Source organism: Amblyomma mixtum, chromosome 8, assembly GCF_055824585.1.
Source record: "Amblyomma mixtum isolate Tamu chromosome 8, ASM5582458v1, whole genome shotgun sequence".
NCBI classification, from domain to species: domain Eukaryota; kingdom Metazoa; phylum Arthropoda; class Arachnida; order Ixodida; family Ixodidae; genus Amblyomma; species Amblyomma mixtum.
Window position 1 is genome coordinate 104,257,351 of NC_143019.1, and position 18,395 is coordinate 104,275,745.

The window sequence follows — 18,395 nt, forward strand, 5'->3', positions numbered from 1 at the left end:
GAGGAAATCCAGGGGCGGGCGAAGCCCTGGACTAGGCCAGGGGCAGGTGAAAGCGGGCCTTTCAAATAATCAACTAGGCTTTGCAACTCAGGATACGAGCTATTCTGCTGCGCGAAACTGTTGTTGTGGCGCTTACCGGTCCTAAGAAAGCGTCGTCGTCTTCCTCTTCTGGTGCTGCGTCTACGGGGGCTCGCGATAGGCAGTCTGCATCGGAATGCTTGCGGCCAGATTTGTAGACTATAGTTATGTCGAATTCTTGAAGACGCAGGCTCCAACGAGCAAGGCGGCCGGAGGGATCTTTCAAATTGACCATCCAGCACAGAGCGTGGTGATCGCTCAGAACCTTGAATGGTCGTCCGTATAGGTAGGGGCGAAATTTGGACGTGGCCCAAATAATGGCGAGACATTCTTTCTCTGTCGTCGAATAGTTGGCTTCGGCTTTTGACAGTGAACGGCTAGCATACGCGATAATTTTCTCCTGTCTGCCATTTTTCTGAACGACGACCGCTCCTAAGCCCACCCCGCTTGCATCGGTATGAACTTCGGTTTCGGCGTTTTCATCAAAGTGCCCGAGCACAGGAAGGGACTGTAGAGCGGCGCTTCAGCTCGTTGAAAGCTTCCTCTTGCGGCCTATCCCATTTAAAAGGCACGTCAGCCTTGGTAAGTTGGGTCAAAGGTTCAGCGATGCGCGAAAATTTCTTGGCGAATCTCCGGTAATAAGCGCACAACCAAAGGAATTTGCGTATAGCCTTCTTGTCATTAGGCTGTGGAAACTCCGCGATCGCAGCCGTCTTCTTGGGTCTGGGCGAACTCCATCCTTGCTTACGAAGTGACCAACGAACAGCAGCTCCTCGTAGGCGAAGTGGCACTTCTCTGGTTTCAGTGTCAGGCCTGAAGACTTGATCGTTTCCAGCACTATCGGAAGCCTTCTGAGGTGGTCTTCAAAGCTTGAGGAGAAGACAAGAACGTCATCTAAGTAGACTAGGCAAATCTGCGACTTCAAGCCTGCGAGCACCGTATCCATTACTCGCTGGAACGTCGCTGGGCAGAGCAGAGGCCGAATGGCATCACCTTGAACTCGAAGAGTCCGTCTGGCGTGATGAACGCAGTCTTCTCGCGATCTCTTTCGTCGACTTCAATTTGCCAGTAGCCGCTCTTCAGGTCCATCGATGAGAAGTACTTAGCGTCGTACAGCCGGTCCAGTGTATCGTCGATGCGGGGGAGGGGGTAGACATCCTTCTTCGTAATGTTGTTCAGGCGGCGGTAATCGACGCAAAAGCGAAGGGTGCCGTCTTTTTTTTTTCACTAGGACGACCGGTGCTGCCCAGTGGCTCCTCGATGGCTGTATGACGCCGTCACGAAGCATTTCCTCAACTTGCTTGCGGATAGCTTGGCGTTCTAGCGGCGATACGCGGTAGGGGCTCTGTCGCAGTGGTCGTGCGTGTTCGTCTGTGACAATGCGGTGCTTGGCAAGCCGGGTTCGTCGCACATTCGATGCTGATGAGAAGCAATCGGTGTACCTTTGAAGAAGACTGCGTATTTGGTCTTGTCTGCTCCGGGGTAACGCCGGGTTGATGTCGAACGTGGGTTGATGGCCTTGGTCAGATAGTTCTGCGAGTTCGTCGGGTAGGGCAAATACGTCTCTGATGTCTGCCAGCTCGTCGAAGAAAGCGATCGTTGTACCTTTGTTTAGATGCCGGTATTCTTCGGTGAAGTTGGTTAGCAACACCTGGGCTTGGCCATTTCGGATTTCGGCGACTCCCCTCGCGACGCCCAATCCTCGATCCAGGAGTAACTGGGTGTTCTCCTCGATAACGCCTTTGGCATTTTCGATGTCTCCAGTACCTATGCCGACGAGAACATTTGATCGGTGCGGCACGCTCAATGCTTCGTCGAGGACATTTAAGGCAACGTGATGAGTCGAGCTCGTCGCAACAGATATGGCTTTTTCCGTGGAAAGCTTGATCGACTTAGATCGAAGGTCGATGATCGCCCGATGTTCGTTCAGGAAGTCCATTCCCAAAATAACGTCTCTCGAGCATTGCTGTAGGATCAGGAAGGTTGTCGCATAGGTTCTCCCATTTACAGTAACTCTCGCGGTGCAACGTCCTGACGGCGTAATCAGGTTGCCACCTGCAGTGCGGATCAGCGGGCCATCCCAGGTTGTTGTTACCTTCCTGAGTCGAACAGCGAGTGGGCCACTCATGGCAGAGTAGTCAGCTCCCGTGTCCACCAAGGCAGTAACCGCGTGACCGTCGACCGTAACTTCAAGGTCACTTGTTCGTGTTCTGGTATTGTACGTTGTCTTCGGTGTCCGATCTCGGCTTCGTCGAGTAGTGAGCCTGCGGTGGGCGTACTGCGACGTTACTTCACTGGGCAGCGGTAAAAGCTTCAAGTCTGGCCACGTCGTCGGTGTCGTCGGTGTCGTCGTCGTCGGTGTCGTCGTCGTCGGTGTTGTCGTCGTCGGTGTTGTCGTCGTCGGTGTTGTCGTCGTCGGTGTTGTCGTCGTCGGTGTTGTCGTCGTAGCTGAGGCATGGTCTTGAGTACTCGTCGATGGAGGATCTTTGTCATTGCGCTTAGAAGCAACCTCACCTCCAGAGGCTGCTTTATTTAGTTTAACCTTCGGGGGCTGGGGGAGCGTCCACGCACGGCGTAACCTCGGCTAGGAGAAACAAAGCGCGGGGACGATGGCGACGGGGAACGTGATAGGCGGCTCGGCGATGAGTATTCTTCCCGATGCAAAAACTCCTCGATTTCGGCTGGTCGCTGGCCGGGTCGAGGTCGTGGAGCGTCGTAAGAGAACCCTCGGATGCCCAGTCTTCTGTATGGGCAGTGCCGGAGGACGTGACCGGCTTCTCCACAGTGGAAGCATAGTGGTCGGCGCTGGTCGGGAGTTCTCCACTCGTCGCATTTCCTCGGCTGCGCGCGTCGTTCGTAGGACGGGCGGCTTGGGGCGAGTGGGCGGCGGTCGAAAGCAGCTGGCTGAGGGCGATAGGGGCTTGGGTCCCGTCGTCGAGGTGCAGGACGGCGCACAGCTGCGGCGTAAGTCATGGCTGGGGGCTGCAGAGGCTGCGTGGGTGTCGGCGTCACACCCAAGGCCTGTTGAACCTCGTCCCGGATGACGTCAGTGAGCGATGAAAGTTGCGGCTGCGTTCCCGTTGGCAGCAATAGTCGGATCTCTTCTCGCACAACTTCACGTATAACCTCCCGCAGGTTATCGTTGTTACCGGTGTCCATGCAGCTTGCTGACAAAAAGCGCTGCTGGCGGTCATACTGGCGGGCTCGGGCGTCAAGAGTTTTCTCCATTGTGGATGCCTCTTCCACGAATTCCACGAAGGTTTTCGGTGGGTTGCGAACGAGGCCGGCAAATAGTTGCTCTCTAACTCCTCGCATGAGCAACTTCACCTTCTCTTCTTCCTTCATGCTCGCGTCGGCACGCCGGAAGAGACGCTTCATTTCCTCAGTGTACACAGCAACGGTCTCGTTTGGGTGTTGTATGCGAGACTGTAGCAGCTGCTGGGCTCTCTCATTTCGCATGACGTTCGTGAAGGTCTTTAGAAGCCGCTCCTTGAAGGTTTCGCAGTTCGTGAGGTTAGCTTCCTCATTCTCAAACCAGACTTTTGCTGGTCCCTCCAAGGCGAAGAAGGCGTACCTAAGTTTCGTGGCATCGACCCAGTTGTTGAAGATAGCCACACGGTCGAACTGCTCAAGCCATTCTTCGGGGTCGGCGCCAGGCGAAGCGTCGAAGGTTGGTGGCACCCGGGGCTGCTGAAGAATGATTGGAGTCGTCGTCTGGGGCAAGCTCATGGTAGACGTTGCTGCTGGCTTCCGCTTCCGGGTAGGGTCCGGCAGATTCCCGAATTCTGGTGCGTCCCCTTGCAGGCGTCGGCTAGCGCGGTGGACTGGACTCAGGTCCTGCCGTTGATGACTCAGAGGGCTGGCGTCACGGCTTGTACGGGGTGAACGGTACATGGAAGGCCACCCCGCACCTCCACCAGATGTCACGTTTTAGTGACGGCAGTCCAGCGGTCAGGAAGACACCAGAAATACTTGCAAACGAAGCTCTTTATTAGGGCTGACTTGCGCCCGCAAAAGAACTGAATCACTCGGTGGCGGCGTAAGCAACAAGCGTGCTCGTCAATCGTCGATATACGAATGTCCGCCGCTCGCGGCATCGCTCAATTTAAAGCCGGCAAGGAAACTTCCAGATAACAAGACAAGATCATCTACAGAAATCTGGAAAAACCTAGATGCCGCCTTTCATGGCTGCGATCAATCGAGATTAGTGTGGTCGCTTCTCGCGTCGTGAACAAAAGTGGTAACAACCCTTTCCTGCAGCCTTGAGCGTGAACGGTTTGGTTTGGTTTATGGGGTTTAACGTCCCAAAGAGACTAAGGCTATGAGAGACGCCGTAGTGGAGGGCTCCGGAAATTTCGACCACCTGGGGTTCTTTAACGTGCACTGACATCGCACAGTACACGCGCCTCGAATTTCCCCACCAAAGAAATTCAGCCCCCGCGGCCGGGATCGAACCCGCGTCTTTCGGGACAGCAGCCGAGCACCACAGCCACTGAGCCATCGCGGCGGCTGAGCGTGAACGAACAAACACTACAATGATACGTGGCAATATTCCGGACACCCTCTACTATTACTATTGGTCCTCTTATTTCATGTCCAGTTAAATTCGACCGCGGCGAATGAATTTTCAGGGAAGCGAAATTCTAGAACCCTGGGTACTGTGCGATTTCAGTCCATGTTAAAGAACCCGAGGTGGACGAATTTCAGGAGCCCTTCACTACGGCGTACCTCATAGCCTTAGTTGCTTTGGGACGTTAAACCGGCGTAAAAATTTATTGAGAGGCGTGTAGCCAATGCTAAGTAATATATCTATTGTTATAATTTAGAAAATGCTGTTACCCTCGGCGCTGTGGCTCAGCAGATATAAAATATATACACTGGAGGTTTTGCTTGCCTGAAAGCTTCTAGAGAGCGTATGTTATTTGACGCGATGTGTCCAAAATTAGTTTGGATAAAGCGTGAGGGAAAGTGCGTTTTTCGAATTCTAGAACTAGTTCGGATATTACGGTAGGCTACATTCCTCTAAATCAATAAGTAGACTGCAATACCTATCAAGTTACCTATTCAGCATTAGTCATCCCGCACACTATTAGTCTGTCTCAGCTGCATTCTAATGTGGTTCACTACTGACAATGTTTTGCCGAAAAGATGCTCTGTTCGAACTGAAAACATCATTTCTAAAAATTTCGGACCGTCTGAGGTGAAGCACCCGGTACTCGGCTACGACCCAAAGAGAGTCAGATAATTTTCGACCACTCAGGCATTCGAGGTCGCTAGAAGAGCCGGTTGGATGCGGGGCCAGAGCACTCTGTAGAATACTACAGGGATGCCGTCCGGCTTCTTTAATTTGCTACATAATACTTTAAAGAAGGAAACACGAGTTGAATGAAATATGAGAAATGAAGATTCCAATGAGTAGAATAGTCTTCCGAGGCTACAATGGCTACTGTTATTGGACCACAAGAATGAGTCGCAACAAAACTCGACACGAAGAATGCACTACAGTTTTCCACGGCAATTACATCCGAAGAGGGATACTTGATGTCGGTTCATGGTCGACTGGAAGAAAATGGGGTGCTTATGTGTCAGCGGATACGCAAAGTGCAAAAGACAAAGACCCTTCTAGTCCCCTTTGCTAGGCCGGAATTCATTATCGGACCGTCTTCACGGGTCACCGATTTCTGGCGACCAGTTTGTTGCCTCTCTCCTGGCTCCTGCAGCACGTGCCAAGTGACGTATGGTTGTCGCGTTTTTTGCTGCGTGCAGTATTGCCCGGCATACATTCTTTGACTCTAGTGTTCAGCTGGCAGAAGTTGGGAGTCATAGAATTTCTGCAAACGGATACGTTTAGATATAGATATACGCCAAACTACACATATAGAGATAGGGAACACTGAAAACAATATGCTAACGCAGATACCGTCTCTCCAAGACAGCATAAAATTTTCGTAGAAGAAAAGAAAAAGCATTTTTCCTATATTTAAAAATCAGGAAAACCACCTACTACTCATACCAGTTATAGGCCCATATATCTAACCAGCTCTCATGCGAAGTCCTTCGAAACAGTCCTGAATATAAGATTGCCTTCAGTATTGTGAACTTCTCGACATCCAACAGTGGGGTTTCAAAAAAGTATTTTCCAGAACCGACCACCTGGATCGTCCATAAAACACAGTGCGAGAAGCTTTTGCGCACCAACAACTCTGTCTTGCTGTCTTTATCGACTTAGAGAAGGCATACGACACAAGGCGCGGGATCCTTCAAAACCTTGCTGAGCTTGGCATCCGCGACAGGATGTTAAAATACCTAAAAGATTTTTCGACCTTTTCATTCAATGTACACCTAGGTGCAACCCTTTCGAGGAGTTTTATTCAAGAGAACGGAGTTCCTCAGAGGTGCATTTTAAGCACAACACTCTTTATTCAAAGGATGAATGCTATTAGTAAAGTAATCGGAAGGTCAATGTATTGTGTCCATTGATGCAGAGGATATTCACATAGCTTGGACGTCCTCCACCATATCAACAAGCGAAAGACAAGTACAGTTAACAATAAATAAACTTGCAACTTTGGCGGAGACAAATGGTTTCCGCTTTTCTCCAGAGAAAACAGTTACCATCCTTTTCTCACTCAAACGATGTTACACACAGATCCCACTTTGCACCTGAACATAACCGAATTAGCAATAAAAAATAAGCATAAATTTATTTGCTTAATTTTTTAGAAAAGCTCGCTTTTCTGCCTCACATAAACACATTGAAAAAAATTAGGGGTCACTTTGGATTGCGCGACGCGAAAGCCTTTCCGCGCCGATTGGGCTGCCTCTGTTCCTGATTGCACGCTGTTTGCGAACAGAAGACTGCGCTTCTGTTGCCAATTCTTCTAGTGACTTTTAATGACTAATTAATAACTAATGACTAATCACTAATTAATGACTAAACACTGACAATGTATAATTACTAATTAATTGTTACGACATTCTATGCCATGATGAATTCATTGACTTTTGGTTATGGCGTATTATACCACTGATGATGTCATCAGTATGATTGACAGCTATAGTGTGACAGTTTTCGCGGACGGAGGAACGACAAAAGTTGAATAATTAAAGGATTTCGCCTTAAAAGAAAGCTTCCGACTCTCAACATACTTAGCGTCCTTTCACGCAAACAGGGGGGCTCTAATTGGGCATGCCTTTTGCAAATTATCGCTTAGTTGTGCTCTCCGGTTTAGACCTCGGTTGCATAGTGAGTTGTTCAATAAGGCCGTCATACTTGACACGAATGGGCCCAATACACAATTTAGGTTTGCGTCTCTCAGCTGGTGCATACAGGACGTCGTCCATAAGCGGAGTTTGCGTATAAAAAATGAAAAGCCACTTGCAGACCGAACAAAATGCTCACATCCTCATACGTTCTAAAATTCCGTTCATTGCCGAAACATATCTATTACCGAAAGTTACAAAGCGCCCATCTTGAACACTGTTTACCAATAAGCCCCAAACAATCCGACCAGTTCTTCGTTTTGAAAAGAAATGCCAAGAATTGTGCGTAATGGATGCATTGCCTAATAATGCCCGGAAACCTGAACCGTTCCCGCCTTGGTACTATGTGCTCTTTGTGTGAGACTTCACATTAACATCATTTCAGAAAGAAGAAACGCCACATGAACATATCTTACAAGAATTTTCAGCACATAATGAAACGTACAGGGAAATCACTGCATTTTTTAGAGATTGCTCAAAATCAGTCCACTACATTGGAAGTGCCTGATACAAAACAACTGTGAGACGTCAGTAAGGCTGCCACAGTCTCCATCCATTTTCACAGCCGAGTGTTATGGAGTCTCTGTGGCTGCAGAAAAAATAATAAATGAGAACACTGTGAACAGCAAACTTTACACCGATTCTTTAAGCATACACACTGCAAATCACCCTATGAATACTGTCATGCCAGTAATCTGCGTTATCATACACAACATAACAAGAGCCACAAGCAAGGGAAAACGCGCAAAATTTTGCAGCGTTCTGAGCGGAAATCTTTTTACGTGACAGGAGACAGCGGCATCAGTTTAGCGGTGTCGTCGTGCTGCTTTTTGCATGTGTATGCGCTCAATGTTATCCATTTGTGTCAAATTTCCTGCCTATTCATTATTTTCATCCCCGTCGGTAAACTGGAGAAACAGAGGGTCTAGCAGACCTTAGATGCGGTCATGTAACGTCATGTCCCCTCTCGAAGCATTAGCAACTGCATATACTTGAGCGTCTCCTACTTCCGAGCCAGTAGAACATTAAAGGTTGCCTAACACTTGCCCACTTGACGAAACAGTTTGGTGCAGCACCGTCGCTAAGCGGGATGTCCCCCAGTTCTCGCCACTTGTTCTTAGCAGCGTGGTGAAGCCCGCGAAGAAAGTGTGTCCCGCGAAGGCGTAAAACATAGGTGCATGGTACGGGCAGTCGGATGTCTTCTCCAAGACCTGGCCGATTATAATCCAACAACCGTAGCGATTCCTAGGCTGCTTAACTAATATTCCGGACACTCTGTACTATTACTATTGGTACTCTTATTTCATCTCCATCGAAATTGGACCGCGGCTGACTAATTTTGTTGGAGGCGAAATTCTAGAACCCTGGGTACTGTGCGAAGTCACTGCACGTTCAAAAACCCCACGTGGTAGAAATTTCAGGAGCCCTTCACTACGGCGTACCTCATAGCCTGAGTTGCTTTGGGACGTTAAATCCGCGTAAAAATTTATTGAGTGGCGTGTAGCCAATGGTAAGTAATATATCTATTGTTAGAATTTAGAAAATGCCGTTACACTCGGCGCTGTGGCTGAGCAGATTTAAAATATTTCGAAGAGTTACGTACACTGGAGGGTTTGCTTGCCCGAAAGCTTCTAGAGAGCGTATGTTATTTTACGCGATGTATCCAAAATTAGTTTGGATAAAGCGTGAGGGAAAATGCGTTTTACGAATTCTAGAACAAGTTCGGATATTACTTACGGTAGGCTACACTCCTCTAAATCAATAAGCAGACTGCAATTGTTATCAAGTTACCTTTAACTACTCAGCATGAGTCAACCCGCGCACTATTAGCCTGTCCTAGCTGCATTCTGATGTGGTTCACTGCTGACAATGTTTTGTCGAAAAGATACTCTGTTCTAACTCAAAACGCTATTTCTAAAAATTTCGGACCATCTTAGGTGAAACACCCGGTACACGGCTAGGACCAAAAGTGAGTCAGATAACTTTCGGCTACTCAGGCGTTGAAAGTCGCTACAAGAGGCAGTTGGATGCGGGGCCAGATCAATCGGTAGAATACTACTGGAATGCCGTCCGGCTTCTTTTAGTTTGCTACATAATACTTTAAAGATGGAAACACGAGTTGAATGAAATATGAGAAATGATGATTGAAGAAAAAAAATTCAATTTGGAAATAATGGTGTTGAATTTGTGTAGTGCATGCTATTTTCTTCATGACTGTTCCCCAGAAGTCCGGAGTTCTTTTTAAGCATTGCGATATTGCTTTAACCACACAGTAGATGCAATAGTCGCATTGGGCCAACTCTTTCGCTGTGCCCTTTAAGCGCACAAATCACTTCAGTCCTAGAGAAGCGAAATCCTGCCTTCTACTCGCGGGTAAACACCACTGGGAAATCGGGACAGTGACGAGACACAAGCGACGACACACATAGACACAAGCGCTTGTGTCTATATGTCGTCTTATCGCGGTGCCGTTTTCCACGCGGTATTTTCGCTGCAATCATGCACTAACTGGCCCGCGTGCTTTGCGTAATGGCTCGTACTGCTTTCCTTGCAATTTAAACGGGGATTTTTTAACCTGTGTCCCAAAATTTCAAAAAATTGCGCCCATTCAGAGCGCCCCAGACGTCTCCCAGCCATGACTAACTTGCCCAGCTGCAGGCGCGACGTCTGCGCTGGCACAAATATGGCGGCCACGGCGATGCGCCTCCGGCGATTAGGCTACTTTCCCAGTTCCAGTGAGTTTACACCTGCACTCGACGCAGAGCTACACCCGGGCGCCTCGATTACTAGCGCCTGGGCGCAGTGGTAGCCATAGCCGTGCCCGTAGCCGCGTTATCTGCTGCAACGCGCCAGCGTCGCTCGCCTTGCGATGAAGGTCACTTTCAAATTGAGCGCGAAAAGTGTTAGGGGTACTACCGTTTCCTACAGCTCCACTTACAAGCCCAGCATGTGAGCGCTAGCGGTTGACAGCTGCATCCGTGGTTGCAATGGCTCTTGCTTATGGTTACTTTTTCAATCAACAGGTAATTAGAGGCTGCTATGAGAAATAGTTCGTGAAAGTTTGAGTCGGAGCAGTTTTCTCCGAGGCCACCACTGAAATGCAATCTTTTATAGATTACAGCAGTTCGTGCCAAGCAGCTGGAATAAACCGGTGACCCACAGCTGCTTTCATCCACTTAAAGGTCGGTGGAGCAGCATAACCGCTAAATACATTATACTGACTGCCAATACAGGTAGTGTAGCTGAAAGTTATTTCTCCTGCCCGAGCCGCCGCGGCGGCCTAGTGGTTATGGCGCTCGGCTGCTGACCCAAAAGACAAGGGTTCGATCCCGGCCGCGGTGGTCGAATTTCGGTGGAGGAGAAATTCTAGAGGCCACGCGAGTGCACGTTAAAGAACCCAAGGTGGATGAAATTCCGAAGCCCTCCGCTACGGCGTCCCTGATAGCCTGAGTCGCTTTGGCACGTTAAACCCCACAAACCACAAACCACATTTGCTCGTTAGCCGCTTTGTTTCGAAAACGTAAACCTGAGCCTGATTCGCAAAACCGAGGACCAACGTTTAGGGTAGAACGTTTAGTCGTCTTTTCTTTCCTCTCAGGTATAGAGCTTCACAAAATGTGTTGCTCGTGTTATTTTCTTCAATCAACACTAAGAGCGCAAATTCCACGTACAAAGCAAAGAATAGTGGCCGCCAAGCGTTTAACGTCATGAGTTCAGCGCTTGTCGGTTTCCCTTTTTTATCTTGCGTTCCTTTTTTGCGCTCTTAACATTGTTTCATTATGCAGTACTACCTCACTCTCTACAATATGCGCATATAGTGCTTTTCTTATTCACATACCATAAAGACACGCTTAACGACTGCTAACAAATTGTATTCCGGCATTGTAACTTAGGTTAAAGTAGCGACTACCGTTCTGTCTTATCAGTGTGGCACTGGCTTCCTTATTACAGCGCTTTCAATGTCAGTGAAACTCAGCACGCGAGCATATCGGTACAAATGAGGGAGAGCATGTTTTTTTTTTTAACTTGTATCAATTATAACAGCAGATGAGTGCAGCTTTATAATAAATTTTTATTGTCAAGTGCGAACAGCTCACAAGAAAAAACTATGGCTGCTATTCGATGTGTGCTTATACTTTCTTTCTTGATTATACGGTTAAAATAATTACGCGACAACGTTTCTACCCTAACCGGCGCCATGGCTTGCTGTTTTCCACAAACGTTATCTATATAGCCCAACAGACGGCATAGCTCACAAAAGCTGTGTTTGTGCAAAACGTACGCATCTCCTTGTTCTTGATATATTGCACTTTACCCCATAAAGAAACATAAAAATTTGCGAAGAACACATTAACGTTCCTCTGATGAAACGCGCAAGTTCTGACGAAGTGAAACGTGTTTTTGACATCGCTTGTACTGCTTGGAGCTCGATGTGGAAAAGCATGGAAGCGCTAACTTCAATTCATCGACACTTCAGGGGCTGTGAAGTTTGTCAACCACTCTAAAACTTTTACCCAAGATTTCGCCGGTCGTAACTAAACTTCGAAAAGCGCTGAAAGCGTTTCTCAGCTTTTTCAAGAACCTGGTCTAGTCTGCCACTTCTCCCTACCCTCCCACCTGTTCGATACCGCCTGTCGGGCGCTCTTGGTTTGTTTTGACAGCTACTTTCATTTCAGTGTTCACTGATATCGTGATGTGCCTAGAATATTGCTTTTAGAGGTGCGACGTGGAGGCGGCTGCCTAAACGCCCTTTCAGCCTGAGAAAGAAGAAAATTTATTCTTCGCTAAAGAAAAACATTGAGCCTTCAAGGCGCCAGTACTAGACGATCAGAATATGAGAGGCAGAGGAGATGATAGCAACGGTATTCTGGAGACCTTTCGGAACTGGGTAAGTCTCAGTTGGACGATCTCACTCGTGTTTTGCTGCTCCATACGCCTAAATCACTAGACGCGTGAAAGCTAAAATTCAAATTAGGCCCGTGATAAAATTAAACTCCAGTATCAAACATTGACCTCGCACCTAATTAAAGCTTTTTGTTATCTACGACTTCTCGAAAGGCCTCAAGGGGGAACGTAAACTGAGCGCAGCTATTATGTCGTTTTCTCTGCGACCCGAAAGTGCGAAGATGATGTCACTGAAAACCACTATAACAAATTATTCACAGGCTATTCATGTTTACCAAAAAGCCAAATTGTAGCTCTTCTGTTTAAACCAGTTTCGTCTAAACTTAGTGCTGATTGAACGACTTGTCTTTCGAGTTCGACATAAATATGCCCAATGTACCGCCCCCCGCACACTTACCCCGAACGCTGCAGTGCGTGCCCTAGACCAACATTAGCAATTGCTCAGAGCTGGTTGCTGTTTCCTATACCGCGCTACAGAGTGTTTGCAATGGAAGGTGATAGCGGGCACCCTGCAGGCACTCCAGCTTAACGTCGAACCCAGCAGCCGGCGTTGAGCAGCGCTCATGTTCGCTCAAGCCAAGTGCTCGAGCGTTCGTGTTCAGTTTGTGGTTGACGGTACGCATTCTAGATATGTCGTTTTTTTTTAATACGGTATAATTTTTAAGGTATACAAATAAGATTTTACCGCGGGAATCTATGCGCGCGTATCAACTTTTTAAGCCAAAGGATAGCACTACCAAAAAGAGTGATGAAAACAACAATATTATTGAAGAAAATGAAAAGTTGTCATTCTAATATCCTCTTCTGAGTCAGCTACACTATAGTCCGCTTCCGAAGACTGGCAGAAGGTACGGCGAGACATCACTGCTACCGAGTTTCACTCCTTCACCCCTGCCCATCATATGTCATCGGCCGATCACCTGTAAACACCTGCTGTGGCGCTGCGGTGTCTCCTTTCGTGTGCTTTTCATCTATTGGTGTTGGAGCATATAGCATCCTCTCTTCGATGTTTTCAACCGTCAGGTTCAAAGAAACTGACTCAGCGCACAGCGTGAGCGCACTGCTGTGGTCTTAAATTCGAAAATAGCATCCCAGCCTATCCTGGGCAGCGCATTTCGGCGCTCTCCAAAAGCTACACCCAGCCTGCGTATTGCTGACTAAGCGTTGTCGGGAGCACAAAACTGGAAAATAGTTTGTTATACACACCTCCCTATTATATGAAAATGTGGTCTTGCTTACGCCGGGGCCCACAGACCTCTCCGCAGTGCCTTTTGGATGCGGAGTAAAATAACTCTAGCGAAGCCTCACCAGCACTGATTCGGTAAGAAACCAACGAACCAGCTTTCAGCAACCAATCCAATTGGCTATGGAATTTGCATTCGATTTCCCGAAATAAATAGCACATAAGCTCAGCATGATTGTTGGAGTGCACGCCCAGATCCTTGATATTAAACAGCGGTTAATACTGATCATGCTGCTGGCCCCAGTTCCGCAGTAGTTTAGTTAGTGACTGCGACTGCCCCTCGTCCGTGTTGCTTGAAGACGCGGAGGATATTTTCGCTTCTCCATTCCACACCGTTGGTTTTGTGGTGACACCACACCTGCTACTTGTCGCCACGGTGCCTCAGTGGTTATCGTGTTCGGCTGCTGAGCAGAAAGACGTAGGTTCGATCCTGGCCGCGGCGGTCGAGTTTCGATGGAGGCAAAACTCTGGAGGCCCGTGTACTGTGCGATGTGATGCACTTTAAAGGACGACAGGTAGTCGAAATTTCCGAAGGCCTTCACTACGGCATCCCTCACAGCCTGAGTCGTTTTGGGACGTTAAATCGCGGTAAACCATAAACACCTGAGTCTTAATACTCCATTATGAATTCAGCCTCAGTGGTGCTTGCCTATAGCTAAGCTTGTGAAGTCCTGCACAGATGGTGAAAGAAATCGCAAGTGCCACCTGAACGCTTACTTGCGGCTACCAGTGGGCGGGACAATATCTGCTGGCTTCACGTGAAAGAAAGAGGCGCAGGTTCTTAAAACTTCAAGCAAGATATTTCAATCAGGTACAAATTATATACAAACAATGCCTGTACGCATGCGCAATCCTTCGTGGAATGTGTATTTTTTTCTTCCACTAATTTTATTTGATACTCATTAATAAATTTTTAATAATTGCTTGAAAAGGCTCCCCAGGAAACATCTGCCTTCTTGTACTTCAATACAACTAAAACATTAATAGAATAAAATGTTTTTGTTAGCTATTATGGAGTGGCCATGGTGCTGTTGTATTCCACGAGGTCTTTTATATCTTTTTACGTCAACGATGCGTAGTAGAACGGTGGATGTCAGTGTCAGAGCCTTTAATAAACATGAAAACTAATATAAATAGAACGGTATAAGTTAGCCTACTGAGACTGCGGAGCTCTATGTTCTAAACAAGGGAACAGCACACACAAAGGAAGAACACGAGACACCAGCGCAAACTTACAACTGAGTTTATTTTCGACGTGGCGTAAATTTATACGCATCTAATCATCGGACACAAACATAAAAGTGTTGATAGCCAAGCAATCGTAAACTACGCAATATACAAGCCATCCTCGCAAGTCATGAATTTTAGAACCGACCAGCTAAAAACAATCTTTTTTTTTTGTTAAAACCACGGACGCGTCACTAACGTACCCGCCACCGCCCCTTACTGAAGATATGCAAAATGCTTCCCACAGCTCCCTTGAGATCTTCTAAAGACCATGGCTTCAGTAAAGGACGGTGGCGTGTACTTCAGTGTTCCGTCCGGGGTGTCCGGAATTTCGATGGAGGCGAAATTCTAGAGAGCCGTGTACTGTGCGACGTCAGTGCGCGTTAAAAAACCCCAGGTGGTCGAAATTTCCAAATTCCTTCACTACGGCGTCCCTCACTGCCTGAGTCGCTTTGGGACGTTATGACCCCATAAACTAAACCAAACTATTGCATGATTTAGTGTGGAAGATAAAGGTAAAGGGACACTGAGCACGAATGGAAATTCAACTGTATGCGAAGATTATCGTGTTCTGTACGTGTGTGGTTTGTTGTGATTTTGTACGTTCTTGCGAAGAAAATAATTTTGACAGTTCTGGCTCTCTTAAACCAGCAATTAATCAATTCTATTTCGATGCACGCCCTGTGTCTGTGATCAAAACTTTGCCTTTGAAAACAAAAACTTCTGGTATAACCAAGTACTAGTAAACTTTCTCAGTTTTTGTTAAAAATACCGAACGCAGCAAAGGTCAACCATGAAAATTTATCGCTAAATGAACTTTCCGGTCTGCCAGCTGCAGGTGCCACTAATGAGAGGAAAGCACTTTGCCGCTCTGAGAATGCGCCCAGACTCGGTACGGCTATCGTTATGTACACTCGACGTTAAAAGTTCCTGTCGGACAGAAGTTAGAAAACAAAAAAAAATCTACTGTGACCAAAAACCGCCAGTGGGTTCGGTTGCACTAGACATCTCAGAAAAGGCCGCGTAAAATCTTCGCACAGATGGCTTTGAAAGCACGGCCTGAGTGAGCCGCTATTACAACGCCAAGGAGAATAATATCGCGAGGAATTTATATTACCTTGTCATTAGTTTTATATGAAGCCAAGCTTACTTCATGCAGCTTTAATTATTTCAGCGAAGAGAGCCTACTGATAATGAAGACACGATTTATCCATCAGTTTAGAGTTTCTGGTAGACCTTACCCCATTCCTGTGCAGCAAACAGACAACGTTGTTTGTTTTCACCGTTTACTGGAGTACTGAAAGTACCCTCGAAACATGATTATCTTAAATTCCAAGAAAACCCTTACTATCACCTTTCCAAGCCTATTCATAATTTAGGCTGCCATCAGCACAGTACTACCCAGTTGAAATGCGAGCCATTAGTCTTTAGAACAAAGCATAGCAGTGAGTTGACTTCTTGTGTTGGGTAAATGGGACAAACGGATCCTTTACCATAATTTGTAGCGTTTTTGATGGCATTTTTAACAATCTTGTGGTAAGCTGCTCAATAAAAAGTAGTAATGACAGACATGCTAAGATGGCTAGCCCGACATGCACAAATTGATTGCACTCGATACGTGTACTAACATATTGTCCAACAAATGGTCTCCTCATGAATCCAATGGAACCCAAAATTCAAGCATTTCCAGCCTTCACAACTAATACGTAATGGCCGGCTAGTCTGCGCATCCGCCTCGCATTTGGGTGGTGCAAGCTTCGATCCCCAGTGCCATCAGGTACCCACAGGTGATACAATGGGTACAGGCTTTCTTATGCCTGGTACTAGGCTTCGTTTGGGTGAAATGCTTGGGAAAGAGATCCTTGACCCCACCTTGAGTAAGAACGAAAAATACCTTGTGTCATGGCACTCTTTGGCCACAGTTGACCTTGCAACAGGTACCACACAAGAAAATAATGCGAACGTAGGCGCAAACTATCTATCGCGTTGATTGCCTCGACCTTACTTGTGCAGGCAGCAAGTCTGTGAAAGTACAAGGAAAGGAAATAACTCAAGCCCCCATGGCTCGGTTATGTGTCTTCGAATCTTCCCTCCAACCATTCAAGTTGTCATTGTCATTCAGAAACAACAGCTGTAATTTTTTTTCAGCCGTACGGAGACCATGCTTCCAGATCTAGCAGAGAATTTATAAATGGCATGAGCTTCTATGAAGAACATTGTGGTGGTGTCCGGACATTTGCGTACTACAGCTGTTCTTCAACAGGAAGGTTTCGCACTCTTTGCAGAGGCTGCAATATTTGCTTATTTCCCCTGTGTTTTTACACGATTAAATTTGTTTGTTGTACTTATAGTGCCCGAATACACGATTGAAAGCACACAAAAGGAATCTTAAGAAAGAACTCCTCTGCGGAAGTGCCTGGATATCATCAGAAAGTCAATAATAGAAGGTGGTGCTACTTTGAAATTCGCTGATGGATCTGTCTTCAAGGCATCCTTACGTCTCAGCAAACAAGAGCTCTTTCGGAATGACAATAGCAAAGTGAATGGTTCGACCGAAAGGAGAGAACCGTAAGATAATCATTTCATTGATACATATTTTTTTCTTTTCATGAGGTTTCAGGGACCTGGTGGACATATAAGCTAGGTTAAGGAAGTAAAATCAATTGTTAGTCAGCGCCTGTGTTTGCGCGTTTCTCTTAGCGAACCGTGTCGCTTACGTGCTGTAGTACTAACTACACAGCTACGTTCCATGTAGTTGGTCAATTATTTTTTCGGTGTGCAATTTCAGTCCACAGTAAAGGAGTTCATTATATTACTTGCATTCGCACAATGCATCAAAACCAACTCGCATTACTTCTGTGCCTGAGCACAAAACTAAAGAAAGATGAGCGTGGAGTAGAACGCATCGTGTAACATTGCAACTACGTTTTTTTTCCTTCTCCCTAGGAATGAATGGAGCGTCTCTGATGGGGATAGCGCTATGCTTGGTCATACCGTGGGCAACATGTTCAGCTGCGGATTGTCCTAGTAAGCCACTGATTAATATAAAGTAGGCTACAATGTTTAGAAATGATAGCATTAGGCAGCATAAAAGTGTTCTTACAGCATCTTTTTTCACCTTTTGGTGCAAGAGCGCTTCATAATAGTAATTTTCCTGCTTGCACTTCCCATAGCGGTAAGGAAACCATACGTAACGTTGAGCTGTATACGAGGTCATGTTACTGTTGTGTGAAGAGTGCATTTATAATCTTCATTGCGAAAGTATCAATTATTCACCCATTAAGAATTTATCTAAGGAGTGCAGATATGACTAAACATATAAGAAGGAACGGAATCGATGTTAAGTGCACTCTCATTTTGGAAAAGCGGACGAAAACATTTTATATAAACGCCAAGCGATGGCCCTAAAAATGAGGTAGTTGTATTCTGTTCCAATAAATAATTAGGGAATACCGAAACTAAACAAAAAGTTTCTAATATAAAGAACAAAATATCTACAAAGAAAACTACGTGTCAAAAATTAAAAAAAGAGAATGAAGGTATTCCTGTCGGCAGTCGGCTTTCTGTCACAAGTGAATATAGACATCGCTTCTGCCGTCTCAATAGTTCGCGTGGTACTGAACAATACGCTTACTTGACGGCAGGGCCACCACGGTTACTCACTGGTTATAGCACACGG